At 45.1% G+C, this 15,717-nt stretch overlaps 2 pseudogenes; one reads left to right on the top strand and one right to left on the bottom strand.

Annotated features, from left to right (window-relative positions):
* Positions 1-3,342: 3,342 nt before the first annotated feature.
* Positions 3,343-6,898, bottom strand: LOC141583870 (ras-related protein Rap-1A-like; annotated as a pseudogene).
* An 85-nt stretch (positions 6,899-6,983) lies between these two features.
* LOC120363153 (C2 domain-containing protein 2 pseudogene) lies at positions 6,984-14,434 on the top strand (annotated as a pseudogene).
* Positions 14,435-15,717: the final 1,283 nt, after the last annotated feature.

Genomic DNA, 15,717 nt, shown 5'->3' with positions numbered 1-15,717 from the left:
ATGGTGGCACATGCCTGTGATCCCAGCTATTCATTGGGCTGAGGCAGGAGAATTGCTTGAACCCAGAAGGCAGAGATTGCAGTGAGCTGAATTGTGCCATGATTTGCAATCCAGCCTGGGAAACGAGTGAAACTCCGTCTGAAAAAAAAAAAATAAAGAGATGGCACTCTTACATCCTCCTCTGCCACACACACACTTACTTACTGTACACACACAATCAGTAGAACATCTGTTCTGTTCCACTGGACAGAGTACTCTCTAGTGTAGTCAGCTACTGTCCTTCACTTCTCTTTGGGAACTGATCTCTAGGCTCAGAATCTGTATTAACTTAGTTCCATATTTTCCTCCTTAGGTTTATTCGGTTAATTCAGGGATTAATATCTTTCAATTGATGAAAAATAGGTAACTTTTGGAAAAACTTGTGTTAAAAAAAAAGATGGTGTGATTTTGATGGGATTATGTGTTATATCTTTTTATATTAGTATGGAGAAAATTAACATCTTAACGTATCAGCTAGTAGACATAACTGAGAGTGAGTCTAGTCTATTCCATGAATTTTTATCTAATTGTCTAAAATTTGTAACTTTTAGTGTACATGTGTTTAACATCTTTTGTCAAATTTGTCCTTAAGTATTTATTTTTTTTATTTTTTTAATTTTATTATTATTTTTTTTGAGACAGAGTTTCGCTCTTGTTACCCAGGCTGGAGTGCAGTGGCACGATCTCGGCTCACCGCAACCTCCGTGTCCTGGGTTCAGGCAATTCTCCTGCCTAAGCCTCCTGAGTAGCTGGGATTACAGGCACGCACTACCATGCCCAGCTAATTTTTTATATTTTTAATAGAGACGGGGTGTCACCCTGTTCACCAGGATAGTCTTGATCTCTTGACCTTGTGATCCACCTGCCTGAGCCTCCCAAAGTGCTGGGATTACAGGGTTGAACCACCGCGCCTGGCAAGTATTTGATATTTTTATGTCGATTATTTCAATTCTAATTGTTTACTACTAGTATATAGAAAACTGATTTTTGTGTGTTATTTCCTATAAGCTTGTTAAACGCATTTCTAGGAGCTCCTATGTAGATTCCATTGGATTTTCTAGATAGGTAATCATGTCATGAGTAAGGAAAGACATCTGTACTTCTTGTGTAACCTTGGTCGTCCTTCCTTCCTTCTTCCTTCCTTCTTTCTTTCCTTCTCTCTCTCTCTCTCTCTCTTTTTTAAATGTCTCTGTCTCCATTCCACTCTGTCACCCAGGTTGGAGTTTAATGGTGCAATCTTGGATCATTGCAGCCTCCACTTCTCGGGTTCAAAGGATTATCTGGCCTCAGTCTCCCGTGTACCTGGGATTACAGGTACTCACCACTACACCTGGCTAATTTTTGTGTTCTTAGTAGAGATGGAGTTTCACCATGTTGGCCAGTGTGGTCTCAAACTCCTGACCTCAAGTGTTCTGCCTGCCTGACCAAAGTGCTGGGATTACAGACGAGCCACTGTGCCCAGCCCAAAACGACAATTTTTTAAAATCTGGATTTAAAGTTTCAATTATTATTTACAACATTTATTTAAATTACAAATATCTCTTTTTTTTGAGACGGAGTTTTGCTCTTGTTACCCAGGCTGGAGTGCAATAGCACGATCTCCGCTCACTGCAACTTCTGCCTCCTGGTTCAAGCTATTCTCCTGCCTCAGCCTCCCGAGTAGGTGGGACTACAGGCATGCGCCACCATGCCCAGCTAATTTTTGTATTTTTAGTAGAGATGGGGTTTCACCATATTGACCAGAATGGTCTCGATCTCTTGACCTCATGATCCATCCGCCTTGGCCTCCCAAAGTGCTGCGTTTACAAGCTATTCTCCTGCCTCAGCCTCCCGAGTAGCTGGGACTACAGGCGTGCGCCACCACACCCGGCCGAATTTTTTTATTTTTAATACTAACCTGGTTTCACCATGTTGTCTGGGCTGGTCTTGAATTCGTGATCTCAGGCAATCCACCCATTTTGGCCTCCCAAAGTGCTGGGATTGCAGGCATGAGCCACCACACCTGGCCCCAAAAAATTCTAAAGTAGAGAAGAGCTTGTCTTGCAGAGACTTGTACGTGTGGCTTTTGTTTAATGCCAATAGATTTTATATTTAATCCCAACAGATTTTATGTACCAGCTCAGCAACACTGAAAAACCTACATCCTTGAATACTGGTTTCATGTATAACACGAGCTATAACAACCTTTAACTCAGAATGCAAGGAAAGTGTTTCCTAAACACACAAATATTTGTTAATATTATTAGGTGAGTGCAAAGGTAATGGAAGTTTCTGCCATTAATTTAATGAAAAGAACCGTGATTACTTTTGCACCAAATAAATACTACAAATTTTTTTTGTTACATGACCGTTAGGCAAACACTTTAAAATATATAAATTAGTCATGAATAAAATTAAATCATTCACAGTTCCCTCATCCAGAGATATTTTTGTATCTATACATGTGTGGTTAGCATAAATTACATATAGCTGGTTCTTTTTTTTTGAGACGGAATTTCGCTCTTGTTACCCAGGCTGGAGTGCAATGGCGCGATCTCAGCTCACCGCAACCTCCGCCTCCTGGGTTCAGGCAATTCTCCTGCCTCAGCCTCCTGAGTAGCTGAGATTACAGGCATGCACTACCATTCCCAGCTAGTTTTTTGTATTATTAGTAAAGAAGGGGTTTCACCACGTTGACCAGGATGGTCTCGATCTCTTGACCTCATGATCCACCCGCCTCAGCCTCCCAAAGTGCTGGGATTACAGGCGTGAGCCACCGCGCCTGGCTGCACAAGGATTTTAATCAGAATATAATGATAAATGATATTCCATATTTTTAAAAATATAAAATGAAGTCAATGACTCAAGAACATTATCTACTGCAATGAGGTTGGGGGGCATTTCATAATATTACACATATGAAATAGAACGGTTCAACTGTTTAGGGCTTGATAGGGAGGAATCATGATCAAAAGGTCAATACAAAATCATTTGATCATAGTACCAATATCTTACATTTGAAATGTATCCATGCTCTTTTGTATAATCATAAGAGAGTCAAGTATATTTTTGCACCTGTTATAACTGCTATTGCAAAGGAGAAACACTATTGTCTTATTTTCCAAGAGATATACATACACAGCAATTTTTTTTCTCCAGGGAACTTGTGCAAACTAATATAAGATCTAAATTCTTCACATAATGTATACAGTGCGAGAAGCCTCTTCAGATTTATTTTTTGAAGTCTGAAATGCTGGCACTTTCGAATCAGGCAACAGTTCTTCATTCCTGTAATCTAGCTCAGAGCTGCTGTTGACTACAGGCTTAGAGTAGCAGACCTAATTTCTTTTTAGGATTCTTCTTTTCCACTGGTAGTGTTCTATTTATCTGTCTGACCAGGTCATGAAACATCTCATTAGCATTGATCTTTCACTTTGCAGAAGTTTCTACAAAGGCACAGTTACACCACTGTCTTGCCTAATTCCGGCCCTGTTCTTTGCCAACTACTCGCTCATCTTCCGGGTCACATTTATTGTCAACCAAAATCATTGGAACGTCTTCTGTGCCCTTAACCCATAAAATCTGTTCCCTCAGGTCCTGTAAGTCATTAAATGTGGATTGAGCTATAATAGAATATACTAGCGTTAAACCTTGTCCATTCTTCATATACAAATTCCTAATCGCTGTAAATTGCTCTGTCCCTGCAGTATCCAAGATTTCTAGCATACACTGTTGTTAATCCACTTCAACTTGCTTTCTTTCTTTTTTTTTTTTTTCCTTCGGGCTATTTTTTAAAATTAATTTATTTACTTTAGGTGCACACTATATCTGGTATTTCTCCCCATGTTAGCCCTCACCATCCTCCTCTCCCTTCCCATCCCCTGCTGTCTCTCCCTACCCCCCTCAACTGCCCCAGTGTATGATGCTCCTCTCCCTGAGTCCACATGTTCTCGTTGTTCAACACCTACCTATGAATGAGAACATACGGTGTTTGGCTTTCTGTTCTTATATTAGTTCGCTGAGAATGATGGTTTCCAGATTCATCCAAGTCCCTACAAAGGACACAAACCTGTTTTTTATGGCTGCGTAGTATTCCATGGTGTACATGTACCACATTTTCTTTGTCCAATCTATCATTTATGGACGTTTGGGTTGATTCTATGGCAGTCTAGTATTTTTCTTTTTTTTTTTTTTTTTTTGAGACAGTTTCCACTTGACACTCAGAAACAGGTTATTCAGTTTCCAAGTGGTTATGCGGGTTTGTGTGTGTTTCTTGATCCTGAGTCCTATTCTGACTGCGCTGTGGTCTGATAGACTGTTTGTTATGATTTCTGTTCTTTTGCATTTGCTGAGGGGTGATTTGCTTCCAATGATATGGTCAATTTTAGAGTATGTGCAATTTGGTGCTGAGAAAAATGTATATTCTGTGGATTTGGGGTGGAGTGTTCTATATATGTGTATTAGGTCCACTTGGTCCAGCTCTGCATTCAAGTCCTGGATATCCTTGCTAATTTTCTGCTCATTTATCGAATATTGACAGTGGAGTGTTGAAGTCTCCCACTATTATTGTGTGGGAGTCTAAATCTTGTTTTAGGTCATTAAGAACTTGCTTCATGTATCTGGGTGCTCCTGTGCTGGGGATGTATGTATTTAGGGTACTTAACTCTTCCTGTTGGATTGATTCTTTGACCATAATGTAGTGTCCTTCTTTGTCTCTTTTGATCTTTGTTGAAGTCCATTTTATCAGAGACTAGGATTACAACCCCTGCTCTTTTTTTGTTCTCCATTTGCTTCGTAAATCTTCTTCTATCCCTTTATTTTGAGTCGATGTGTGTCTTTGTATGTGAGATGAGTTTCCTGAATACAGCACACCCATGGGTTCTGACTTTTTATCCAGTTTGCCAGTCTGTGTCTTTTGATTGGAGCATTTAGGCCATTTACTTTCAATGTTAATATTGCTATATGTGATTTGATGCTGCCATTTTGTTACTGACTGGTTTTCTTTCCCATTAGTTGCCTCATTTCATTCATTGCATTTTTGGTCTTTACCAACTGGTTTGCTTTTGCAGTGACTGGCACTTGTTCCTTTCCATGCTTAGTGTTTCTCTCAGGAGCTCTCGTAGGGCAGGTCTGGTGGTGACAAAATCTCTCAATAATTCCTTGTCCATAAAGGATTTTATTTCTCCTTCACTTACAAAGCTTAGTTTGGCTGGATATGAGATTCTGGGTTGAAAGTTCTTTTCTTTTAGGATGTTGAATATTGGCCTCCACTCTCTTCTGGCTTGTAGGGTTTCTGCAGAGAGATCTGCTGTGAGTCTGATGGGCTTCCCTCTGTGGGTGACCTGGCCTTTCTCTCTGGCTGCCCTTAGCATTTTTTCCTTCATTTCAACCCCGGTGAATCTGACGATTATGTGCCTTGGGGTTGCTCTTCTTGAGGAATATCTTTGGGGAGTTCTCTGTATTTCTTGAATTTGAAATTTGGACTGCCTTGCTAGACTTGGGAAGTTCTCCTGGATAATATCCTGGAACATGTTTTCCAGCTTGGATTCATTCTCCCCATCATATTCAGGTATACCGATCGAGCGTAGATTAGGTCTTTTCACATAATCCCATATTACTTGGAGGCTTTGTTCATTTCTTTTCACTCCTTTTTCTCTTGTCTTGCCTTCTCTTTTTATTTCATTGAGTTGATCTTCAATCTCTGATATCCTTTCTTCCCCTTGATCGATCTGGCTATTAGAACTTGTGTTTACTTCAGATAGTTCTTGTGCTGTGTTTTTCAACTCCATCAAGTCGTCTATGTTCTTCTCTATGCTGGTTATTCCAATTAGCATTTTGTCTAACTTTTTTCAAGGTTTTTGATTGCTTTGCTTTGAGTTAGAACATGTTCCTTTAGCTCAGAAATGTTTCTCACTAGCCACCTTCTGAAGCCTTTTTCTGTCAATTTGTCACACTCCTCGGTCAAGTTGTGGTTCTGCGCTGTTGAGGAGTTGTGATGCCTTGAAGGAGAAGAGGTGTTCTGGTCTTTGATGACGGTTTCATCTTTTTTGTGCTGGTTTTTTCCCCATCTTTGTGGATTTACCTGGCTGTGGTGTCAGGGAGCTGCTTGATGAGGTTGCTTGTCTGCCCAGGAAGGCCAGGTTTCTGTAGTTCTCTAACATCACATTCCTAGATAAATTCCACTGTGCAGGGTCCAGGCATTGCCACTCCCCCAGAGAGAATTCTATGGCCACATCCCTAAATGTCAATGGTTCCATTTCTAGGCTTCTAGGGGATCCTGGCGTCGTAGCTGTAGATCTCCAATACCTGCAGGTCACAGGGCCACACAAGCCAGGCGTCTAGGCGAACAGGACACAGAGCAGTGGAAACGAGATCCGGAGCTGCGGCTACAGGGCCAACTTACATTCTTTAGGAAATTTCTATCATTGGGTCATATTTTTTAAAAAATGCCCTGAACAAACTGAACTGTCAGAGCAGACTTCCCAATTTCTCCTGAACTAAGGATCACTAGCTTGTACTCACACAGGATGTGTTCTGTTTAAATACTGATGATCCCTTCTCTTTTCTTTGAGCTACTGCTCCCCTTTCAATCCATCTCAGGGCTCTCAGATTCTGTCTCTTTTTTCTCTTCTCCCTTACAACTGTCCCTAATCTTAATGGACTTTCCTTCCTCTACCAATACTCTCTCCTTTCCTGTCACCACTTTTTTTAATCTCATAAATCTTCCAGATTAATTTAAATAGGGATTGAGGAAAGAGGAAGGCCAGGCATTGTGGTTCCGTCTGGGTGTGTGACCTGTGTGTGGATCCCAGGCCTGCTCTCAGATTACCTGAGTCGTCTGGGGCTGGTTCCTTGATCCCCCCGCCCCCCACTCTTTCATGGTCACATGAAACCAAGAAAAATCAACCTCAATTTCTCTTTAAGTTTTGTGTAAAGATAAACACCAATGGCCTGTCCCCCGGCCCATGCCTCCTCAGGCCACCGCTGGGCCACAGGCCAGACTCCCAGGGCGGCGCGCACAGGAGGTAGGGCGCCCGGCCGCAGCCCCGGAACTTCCCAGACTCCGAGTCGGGAGCGCCGGCCGCGGGGTCCGTTCGCGCCGCTGTTCCGCAGGTGTGCGGGGGCTTGCGCCCAGCCCCGGCCGCCGCGCGTTTCCGCCCAGCCCGAAGTCCCGTGGCGCGCTCCTCGCGGGGCTCTGGCCCAGCCGCTCCCCTTCCACGTGCCCCGCGCGCCGGGTCGCAGCCAGCGCCTATCCTAAGCTAGCTGCCTGCGCCCGGCGCTGCCGGGGAAGTTGGGGCGAGGCAGGCCGGGGATGCGCCAAAGCCTCGGCCTGGCTGGCCTCGTGGTTCGAGGAGGTGCAGTGGCTCGCGCTGGTGTCCCTTTTCGTCGCGGCCCTGGCCAAGGTGGGCCTGTATCTGGCGCAGTGAGCGCTGGCCAGGGCGCGACCCCAGCCCCGGCGGGGGGCGCTGGAGCCTGGCGAGGGGCCGCGCGCTGGGTCGGTCGCGCTGCTCTCCTGGATCCTGACGCTGGGCAGCTGCAGGAGCCAGTGGTAGGCGGCCTGGGTGACCGCCCTGAACGACGAAGCCAGAGGAAAGGGGGCCCGCCTTTCCTGTCCTTCGAGGAGGACCCACGGCAGTAGCCCCTGGAGCTGGCGGTGGAGGCGGTCTCCAGTGTGCTCAGCTGGAGTTCCACCTGAAAGAGAAGAGAGAGATCCTCCAGATCAGCTGGTCCTTCATACGTGTGCCGGAAATGGCCATTACTGTCCAGCCCAAAGCACTGGGGGAGGACCAGGTGGCCGAGACGCGCACAGTGTCGGACACTCCGAAGGAGCTCTTGAAGCATTTGGTTGGTTCTGCCTCTCCATCCGTGCTTCTGATCACCAAGCCCACGAATGTACAGGAAGCTCAGAACTTAGAGTGTGCTCCGTCTACTGCTCAGGAATCCTGTCCTCCCAAACCTCCGAGGGCTCACGAGCTAAAGCTGTGGGTGAGGAGTACCCGCGCCTTCCTGCTCAGCGAGCCCGATGCTTCAGGCCACATTAACACAGTGTGCGCCGTGCAGCTGAACGATCCTCTTCAGAGGTTCTCCATCACCCTAACCAAAAACACTACGAACCTCACGTGGAAGAGGAACTCACATTCAAGTTGAATGCCAAGTCAAAGGAGTTACACCTGCAGATTTCAGAGGCTGGGCGATTCTCAGAAGGTCTGCTGGCAACTGCGACAGTCCTTTTGGATTTATTAATCCTGCCCTTCAGGCAGGGCGCGGTGGCTCACGCCTGTAATCCCAGCACTTTGGGAGGCCGAGTCGGGTGGATCATGAGGTCAAGAGATCGAGACCATCCTGGTCAACATAGCGAAAACCCATCTCTACTAAAAATACAAAAAATTAGCTGGGCATGGTGGCGCGTGCCTGTAATCCCAGCTACTCAGGAGGCTGAGGCAGGAGAATTGCCTGAACCCAGGAGGCGGAGGTTGCGGCAAGCCGAGATCACGCCATTGCACTCCATCCTGGGTAAGAAGAGCAAAACTCGGTCTCAAAACAAACAAACAAACAAACAAACAAACAAACAAACAACAACAATAGCAACAACAAAAAGAAGCAGCCTTCTGGACCACAGAGTTTCATGCTGACCAGCGGGTCTGCCTGCTGCTGCTCGGTGCTGAGTTCCGCCAGGGCAGAGTTTACTTATGTGGAACCTGGTGAATTGAAGTCTTCGCCCATCCCTCCCTTTGTTCCTGCTGCAAAAATCGAAAAGGATCGCACGGTGATGCCCCGTGGGACTGTGGTCACTACTGTCACCGCTGTGAAGACCACGCCTCGCGTCGACATGGGGAGGTGTCCCCGCTGAGCTCTGAGCCTCCGGTGAAGACTTCCGTCAAGGTGAAGGTGATCAAGAAGGACATCTCTGTCCAGGCCATCTCCTGCAGCAGTGCGCCCGTCAACAAAACACTCTCTTCTTCAGACACAGAATTGTTGGTGTTGCATGGTTTAGATCCAGTGGCTGAAGTTGCCATTCGACAACTCAGCGAATCTTCAAAGCTGAAACTCAAGTCGCCACGAAAGAAAAGCACTATTATCATGTCAGGGATCTCCAAGACCTCACTAGCCCAGGACCATGATGCTGCCCTGATGCAGGACTATGCAGCCTCCATGAACAGTGCCCACCAGGAGGATGCCCTGTCTCATCCAGAGGTGGCCGCAGCCTCTGCCCCACCGGAGGAAGCTGAGTCAGTCCAGGCACCCTCTGCCCCTAATCCCCTGGAGGACGAGCTAGACTCCTGGGACTTAGAAAAGGAGCCCCAGACCATGGCCTGGAGCGGCCCGGCCCTGCTGGACCCCGATGAGCTGTCAGAGAGCTCCGTAAGTGTCCCGGAGCCGGGTGCCGCCAAAAAGCATAAAGGAGGAATTCTAAGGAAAGGTGCAAAGCTGTTCTTCCGCCAGCGGCATCAACAGAAAGACCCGGGCATGAGTCAGTCACACAATGACCTCGTGTTCCTGGAGCAGCCAGAGGGTTCCCGGAGGAAAGGGGTCACCATCACCAAGATCCTGAACAAGAAGCTGCTCTCCAGGCACAGAAACAAGAACACCGTGGAGCCTTGCAGGTAGGGGCTGAGGTCACCACCGCCAAGCCAGGAGACCTGCACCCGTGTTACCACCCTCACCAGGACACAGCGAGAGTCTCCGCCAGATGTCCAGATGCCCCGCTTGTCTTGCTGGGTTTCTTCCAACCATCTAGTCTTTTAAAGGGAAAACAAAATCTGAGTCTCCAGCCAGGAGGCTTTCCCCAAAGAGGGCGAAAAAGCTTAACTTGCCACCAGATGCCAAATGAGACTTGACAGCTCCAGAGCTTGGGCCGTGCTCAAAGCTAAGAGTCAGGGCTAAATATTAGAAGGAGATTAACATTATAAGAGAAATAATATACTCTAGTGGATTGTGGAGGGCAGGTTTGAGTGGAGCAGTTGACAGCCAGCTAGGTTTTTTTTTTTTTCCTCCCTGTTATACTTGCTAAATGAGTACAGCAGGCCTGTCGAATGAAGTCGGGAGCCATACGTGACCGCTGGTAGAACATGGTAATGAAACAGAGATATGGATTTTGCCAAATGCTGCCAGTAGCCAAAACAAAGTCCTTTTAGGGCAGTAGAGAAAATCGTCTTGTGTCTCGGGTGTCAGTCTTAGGAATGGAAGTTGAAATAGGCCAAACTTGCAGGAATTTCCTTTTATGAGCACTACAGAATTTCACTGTCAACAGCATTCTTGGACACAGTTTGGGGTGCCCTTGTTTGGGTTTGTTTTAGTGGAAAACGTGATGAACCGGGCACACCATTTTAATATCCCTAAGTATCATTCCAGTCGCTTTCCTCATCAGCTGCCTTTCTACTTTAATTGATTCACAATTTTCACTTTGGTCTGCTCCTTCCGAATGTGCCAGTTCCAGTAGACATGCTGGTGAATGAGCAGTCATCACTGGCATGAAGTGTTTTTGACAGTTTAATGTGATTCACTTTTCTCCAAAGAGATGTAAAAGGCTGTTATGAACACTTGGCTTCAGTCCTGGAGATGGAGATGGGCGAGCTTCCTTCCACAGGCATTCCTTAATCCTTAAATATTAAATATTTCAGAGGTCATAGAGCCGCTGGTGAGTAGAAACTTATATAAAGGCCAAAATTACAGGATTTTTTTCTTGTTTTTTAGGGGGAGAGATTAAAACACTACCTTAGGAATTTCACTTTAAGATGCACATTACATACTTCTTAAGTGTTCCAGGAATTATGGAATGAATTTAAACTGACTTTTACAACCTGCTATGTTTTTAAAAATTATATTCCCATTTTAATCATTGTTTTTATTTTTTATTTTATTTTATTTTTGAGATGGAGTTTCGCTCTTGTTACCCAGGCTGGAGTGCAATGGCGCGATCTCGGCTCATGGCAACCCCCGTCTCCTGGGTTCAGGCAATTCTCCTGCCTCAGCCTCCTCAGTAGCTGGGATTATAGGCACGCGCCACCATGCCCAGCTAATTTTTTGTATTTTTAGTAGAGACGGCGTTTCACCATGTTGACCAGGATGGTCTCGATCTCTTGACCTCGTGATCTACCCTCCTCGGCCTCCCAAAGTGCTGGAATTACAGGCGTGAGCCACCGTGCCCGGCTAATCATTGTTTTTAAAAGAAAGCACTTGGAGTTGCAAAATATATGAAAACTACCCAGTTTCTGTCCCCAGAGTAAGGCACCACAGCTAGTCTTCTGGGGCAGATGTTCACTTGAATGTTTTACTTGAGGTTTTACTGCTTTTGGCCATGTGGTAAAAAGAGCCTGAGACACAGAAGAATTCCAAGAGGATATTATGATTATGTGTCAGAATTTCAGACACTGATGAGAAGTTTTTAATTGTTTTTTGTTTTATTTTGGAATTCAAGTACACTCTACTCAATTGTGAGGATATCAGAAGCTTTAAAAAAAAAAAAAAATTAGAGACAATGTTTCACTCTGTTGCCCAGGCTTCAGTGCAGTGGTGGCTTACTGCAACCTTCCAGGTTTAAGCGATTCTCCTGCCTCAGCCTCCCAAGTAGCTGGGTTTACAGGCCTGCACCACCACACCTGGCTAATTTATTTGTATTTAGTAGAGATGGAGTGTCACCAAGTTGGTTAGGCTGGTCTTGAACTCCTGACCTCAGGTGATCTACCCACTTCGGCCTCCAAAAGTGCTGGAATTATAGGCATGAGCCACTATGCCAGGCCCAGAATATTAGATTAAGCCTTCTTGCTCCCCCGCAAAAAAGTTTTTAACCATCCTATTTCCAGATGAATCCCATGAGCGTTGCTTACTGCTGAATACCTAGGTCTGGGGCTCTGCTTCCCACAGACACGCTCAGGTGGTCTCCATGCTCACATGGTCTCCATCCAGTGGCCTTCTCTGAAGTCACAGGAACCACCAATGTAGTAGGGAGTTGATGAAGCAATGACCACAAAATCACCTAGGCTAGCTTCAGGGAAGCACCTCGAGAAAATGAGCTCTGTTGATATCGTGAATGTTTCTTTATCAAGCTATTTTTTTTTTTTTTTTTTTGAGATGGAGTTTCGCTCTTGTTACCCAGGCTGGAGTGCAATGGCACATTCTCAGCTCACCGAAACCTCTGCCTCCTGGGTTCAGGCAATTCTACTGCCTCAGCCTCCTGAGTAGCTGGGATTACAGGCACGTGTCACCATGCCCAGCTAATTTTTTGTATTTTTGGTAGAGACGGAGTTTCATCATGTTTACCAGGATGGTCTCGATCTCTCGACCTAGTGATCCACTCGCCTCGGCCTCCCAAAGTGCTGGGATTACAAGCTTGAGCCACCGCGCCCGGCCTTTCAAGCTATTTTATACAGGTTTGTTTTTCCACAGTGTAGGGTATTTATGAGAAAGAAAATGTTGTGAAGGTTAAAGATCACTTAAGATGATCCACCAAATACTAAAAATGCTGACGTGTAAATCACCTTTATCGCCTCACCTCTTCTACCAGCTTCTGTATCTTGGGGGCTTTTGTTTTTGCTGTTTGTATGAAAGTTTTGTCGAGTGGGGTTTTAAAAGTGATTCCTTGTGAACACTAAGATTAATTGCGTCTGTATCCCTGGACCTGGGTGCTCATGTTGGTTTTAATGTGCTAGCAAGCCTTCCCAGTTTGCTTTGTTTAAGGAGGTGTCTCTGTTCTTTGTGGAGGAATGAAATGGAGCTTTAAGTATCTGTGTGTGGTGTGTGTGTCTGCACACACATATGCGTTATTGTAGCCATAACAAAATCAGCCATCTCCTTGTTCCAGGTGAAAATCTTCTGTGAGAGTTTTGACAGAGCATTTTATTTTAACCAAGTTTCAAGTCTGAGTTCAAAACCAGCCCTGATCCCTTATGACAGCTACTCTACCAACTGCCACTCAATGACAAATTGGTGCCCATTTAGAATGTTTCTTGGGTTTTGCTTGCCACATCTATAGATGAGAGTTGCAAAGTTTCTTTGGGCAGAGAGAGAAAGATCAATTTACATTGGTGGCCACCAAAGGTGGGTGTTTGCTGGGTAAATAGTCTCACGACTCTTAATCTGGAAACTTCCAAGTACAAAGTGGTGGATGGTGGAAATCAGGACATTTCTCTCTGTCAGATGGAAACAGACCTCTGGACTGGCATAAACCCTGCTGCCAGGCCCTCTCCCCACTGCCCCGAACGGACCCAGACACGATGACCAAAGCATCCTGCACAGGGCAAGGCCTCTGCGGAATCCTGCAGGGCAAACTCGGGTTACCTTGGGCCCATGACTGTCTGCATTCGAAACACAGTCCACTGCCCTGTTCCCTCAGCGAGCAGCTGGGCAGTAATGCACCACTCATCATTAGGCTTCTGGTTTGTTGTTTACTCTAACAATGTTATGTCAAAACTGCATTTTAAAAAGAAGGAAATGGCAAGTTTTCCAGGTCTGCAGAAAGGTTTGGCCTGACACTGGAGTGCAGTGATGAACTTTCATGCCAATGATTGTATTCCTCAGTAGCACTTTAGACACCGAAGACAGCTCCGCACCTCACCTGTGCACAGGCTGGGTGGGTTCCTTTGGAGAAGATGAGGCTGGAACACAAACAATCTTTGAAATAAATAAATGTGCACATGGAAAAAAAAAAAAGATATACATCAATAAAGACATATCTTCTGGAAAACTATTTTTTTTTTTCTTTGAGACTGAGTCTCACTCTGTGACCCAGGCTGGAGTGCAGTGGCAAGATCATAGCTCACCGCAGCCTCAATCTCTGGACCTCAAGCAATCTTCCTGCCTGGACCTCCCACACTGCTGGGATTACAGTCTTGAGCCCTGGAGCTCAGCCTGGAAAACATTTTTCAAAATATAGAATTTGATGTGGCACAGAACTCAAGATATTCCAAGAATGGTTTGTGTTTCTCGTACTTCTGTTGACTGTTTAATGGTAGATACACTGATTATGCAGAACACCTCAGACATAATTCGATGTAATTAGGGCAAAACCAGTGTGAAGCCCGTTATGAGAAGTCCAAATCTGTGATTTTCATACAACATACAAAAGAACTTTTTCGTGTAAGATGTCAGAGTAAAGAGTGAACCATAAATATACATATAAACGTGTGTGTACATATACATATATATGCGCATATATATGTATATCTGTGGTTCCCACTTCTTGTTCACCAATACGATGACCTCAGAACAATTCACTCTTACACCCTGCAGGGAGTTTTCTTTCTTTATACAGTCAGCGTAAGGGAAGTGACAGGTCTCAGAGGGCAATTGTATCTTGTTCTCTGATTGATCTTCCAGGGTCCGCTTTGGTGAAGGGGACAGCGAAACGGACCTGAGGATTGGTCATGATGGGGTGAGAGCTGCAGCAGTAACCCATCATGCACTGAGTGGAGCATGAGGGCAAATGCTGGGTTTTAACATTTTTTTTGGTGGGGGGCACAGGATGTTGCTCTGTCACCCTGTAGTACAATGGTACAATCATGATTCTCTGTAACCTGGAAGTCCTGGGCTCAAGAGATCCTCCAGCCTCAGCCTTCCAAATATCTAGGACTGCAGACACACGTCACCAGGCCCAGTTAATTTTTTAAATTATTCTTTTTGTAGAAATGGTGTCTTGTGTCTCACTATAGAGTCCAGGCTTGTTTGAAACTCCTGGTTTTATCCTCCTTCTTTGACCTCCCAAAGTGCTGGGATGGCAGCCATGGCTCCCAGCCAGTCTTTTGTTATTTATAATGAGCCCCTTTGGAGCCACTGGATGTATGTTAATGAGGTGGGTTAAGTTGGGGCCCTGGGGTAGCCTGAGGATAGGGCTGCTCAGCAGAAGACCAAGTGATTAGTACTTGCAGCAGAATGGTGGGGGCACCTGGAAAATAAACTTTATACAAACTCTTGAAGAATGTCATAGCAGGAGTGGAGATTCGTGAACACTTTGAAGTGCCAGGAGATGGACAACCCAGAGAGGGAATGGACCTATATTTATCTATTTAAGGTGATACTTACCCTGTATCTATACTTTGAAATGGTTCCTTTAGTGATTTAGTTTAAGATATAGATACAATGATAAGATGTATGATTCCTGCATTAAGATGATTTGGGGAAAGTAGAAAGAGCATGATCTTGATAAAATAAAATTGACTATAATAATTATTGAAACTGTGTAATGGATCTCTGGGGGTTGCAGGAATCTATTACACAATTATGTCTCTCTTTCTGCATGTGGGGACTTTTCCATAATATCTCAAAAATTAAACTGAGATTATATAGCATCCTATGAATTATTGTGTCAATCCTGCATGGGAAAAATTCAACAATGATCAAATTTAGTCCAGATATAAAGCCTAATGATGCCGCACACCCATACACACACTAGAATGATAGAGACAGGTGTGTTTCTCACATGCTGTGTGTTGCAAGAGAGCACAGAGGCCTGTATGTGATGTAGAAATGGGCTATGAGAACAGAGAAAGAAGACAGGTTGGATGTTTTCTTGAGGTTAAGATCTGGTCAGGGTGAAGGATCACTTGCTCAGGATGACATTGTGTGGTTTGAATATCTGTCCTGCACTGCAGGAGGGAGTACCTGGGCTTTCTCAGCAGATTGCCCCGATGTGAGGCCCAAGAAAAGAATGAAGGAGTGAAGATTAAAAGTTATCAAGGGTGAAAAACTATACAAACAGATTTC

The sequence above is a fragment of the Saimiri boliviensis genome, chromosome 3, assembly GCF_048565385.1.
Source record: "Saimiri boliviensis isolate mSaiBol1 chromosome 3, mSaiBol1.pri, whole genome shotgun sequence".
Taxonomy (NCBI): Eukaryota; Metazoa; Chordata; class Mammalia; order Primates; family Cebidae; genus Saimiri; species Saimiri boliviensis.
The sequence above is the reverse complement of the archived record's forward strand: the minus strand, read 5'-3'. Positions and strand labels throughout refer to the sequence as shown.